Raw genomic sequence first — 2445 nt, forward strand, 5'->3', positions numbered from 1 at the left:
GGTTGCCAGCAGTCACTGGGACCAAGTCGAATAGGAGAGAGAACTGAGCTCTCGAGGACTGAGTCAGGAAACACGTTGGTAATCAGTACTGGGGGCGGCCGTGCCAAGGGTACGCCTGGCAGGTGATAGGAAGGGATGTGGGTGCGGTGGGACCCATGAAGGCTCAAAGGCAGGTATTGCTGAGTCTCACCGGGCCAAGGAAGACCAGGAGCTTGCAGAGGAGGCAGCCTGGAGTTGAGGCCCGCACGATCTCCAGCGCTCCCTGGGGACTCAGCGGAGTCGCTGCGCCCTGTCAACTGGCCGCACCGTGCAGGCGGGCGTGGGGGTCAGCCAGAGCAGGCGCTTCCTCCCAGGGGTATCCCCATACTGCCCAGAGCGAGCTCTTCCCTGTTAATTAAAAAGCTTTTCTGTCTGCCCTGGCACATCTGGTGTTTTGGCTACAATTCCCCTGTGTCATTTGCTTTCAATAATGCATTTCTTTGTTTTGCACGGGGTGGTCAGTACTCTCACTAAGCTGGAAGAAACAACAACCCGATTTCAGGCTTTTAAAGTTTGCTTCATAAGTCGCCTGTTCACCCTTTGAACTTGGCCTCTTATAAAGACGCCCTTGTTGATGTCTGTCAGTGAGAGAAATTAACCTTCTGCTATTCAGGGACCATGAGGAACAGTTCATCTTTTCGTGTCTTACAAATGGCTCTGCTGCTCCTTATCTAAAAGGTACCACCCCAACGTCATACAGTGTAGTTGAAAATCAAGTAAAACAATTGTTTACACCTTTGCCGGTTATCTGGGCAACCTTCCTTTTTTGCCACGCCATTAAAATCCTAGAATCTTAAGGTTTGTAGGGAGTCATCGGTAATGTTTGGAATTTTTGTCTTCAGTGTTTTTTATTCAACTTTAACAAAATTAAAGTATCTTTTCTCTCCCCAGGGGCAGCCGCCTCACAGATGTAAGTATTGCTCTGATCATCTCCAAATGGCCTCAGTCCCAAATGTTGTAGCTTCTTCCCCAAGAGAATTTTTAAGTTGACAAAACTGCCCCTATCAGTTCAGTCCCACACTTGGTACTTTGTTCACTTAGCGGGTTTCGTTATGCAGAACCAGTAATGGAAAAACAGTTCTCCAGTGCCAGGCTGATTTTGCCGTTCCCGTCAACATAAATGAAACGCCGTTTGTCACTTGGTCACAGAGGAGGGGAGCAATAGTTTGGAACTTGCTCTCACCTGGAAAGGAATCCCAGGAGGGTTTGTTTTACTTTGTTAAGGGGAAGTTGAAGGTCTGCACCCCCTCTTCTTGGTCACATCTAGCCTTGTGCCCCCGACCGCTACCCCAAAGGCGGCAGAGAACAAGCCCTGCTGGGAGAACTTGAGCGTGTGCGTCTGTGAAAAGATTTCTTTCTTCTCTTCCCTCATTCTCTTTCTCAGTCCAAAATGTCCCCAACTTCCAACTTACACAAGGATTGCATACCAATTGTTTCTTTCTTTCTTTCCTGTTTTTTTTTTTTTTGGCCCAGGCTGGAGTGCAGTGGCGCGATCTTCGCTCACTGCAACCTCCACCTCCCGGGTTCAAGCGATTCTCCTGCCTCAGCCTTTGAGTAACTGGGACTACAGGCGCCCACCACCATGCCTGGCTAATATTTGTACTTTTTGGTAGAGATGGGGTTTCACTGTGTCGGACAGGCTGGTCTTGAAGCCCCTGAGTTCAGGTGATCCACCTGCCTCAGCCTCCCAAACTGTTGGAATTACAGGCGTGAACCACCATGTCCAGCCCAATTATTATTTATCTCTTTATTCTCTGTTTTTTAAATTTGAACTGTACCTTTCCTTAAAGACAAAAAAAAAAAGCCTGGACACATGGCACCGGATGTAATCTGTTTTGTGCTGTAACTGAAATACTGCATGTTTAGCAGTGACTATATAAACACACCATGGTCATAGACATGAGTCCCTTATACATGGGATGCATCTCACTAGGCTCTGAGCTCACTGAGGTTGGGGCCCTGCCAGTCACCCAATCTGCTGGTGCCATGCCTGGCATATGGTGGGCTCTCACATATGTGGGAGCTTTGCAGGTTGTGAAGGCTTTGTGGACCACCCTGGGCACCTCAGCCCTGAATTGACAGTACCAGTGTGATCTGAGATCCAGTTTTAAGCCTGTCTTCCTTTTGGCCCAGACCTGTTATCAAGAAGGGATTTCCATCCTTTCCTTGCTTTCTGTTCCTGCATAGGGGACACTGGGGTCCCCTTACCTGATGTCCTTTGAGGACATCTAAAGTAATGAGCGCTCTGTCTCCACTGCTGGCAGCATCTGATAGCAACGATGCTGCTGTAAAATGTAATAAAGAGAGAGTGCGTGGAAGGAGGAGCCTCACGTTTCTCCTTCAGTCTGCGGGGTGTCTGGGCTGCCAGGTGGCATCAGAGGGGAGCCTGGCATGCTCGTGGGCATT

At 49.1% G+C, this 2445-nt stretch overlaps 1 protein-coding gene across 1 annotated transcript in view; it reads left to right on the forward strand.

Moving 5' to 3' along the window:
• The first annotated feature begins 933 nt into the window (after positions 1 to 933).
• The window catches only part of LOC105555536 (protein C21orf2), a 9298-nt gene continuing 7786 nt past the window's right edge, over positions 934 to 2445 (forward strand). The window contains exon 1 of the mRNA XM_012002515.1: positions 934 to 949. The gene's annotated coding sequence lies outside the window, so the exon portion shown is untranslated. The remainder of the gene's footprint in view (positions 950 to 2445) is intronic.

The sequence above is a fragment of the Mandrillus leucophaeus genome, unplaced genomic scaffold, assembly GCF_000951045.1.
Source record: "Mandrillus leucophaeus isolate KB7577 unplaced genomic scaffold, Mleu.le_1.0 Scaffold69, whole genome shotgun sequence".
NCBI classification, from domain to species: domain Eukaryota; kingdom Metazoa; phylum Chordata; class Mammalia; order Primates; family Cercopithecidae; genus Mandrillus; species Mandrillus leucophaeus.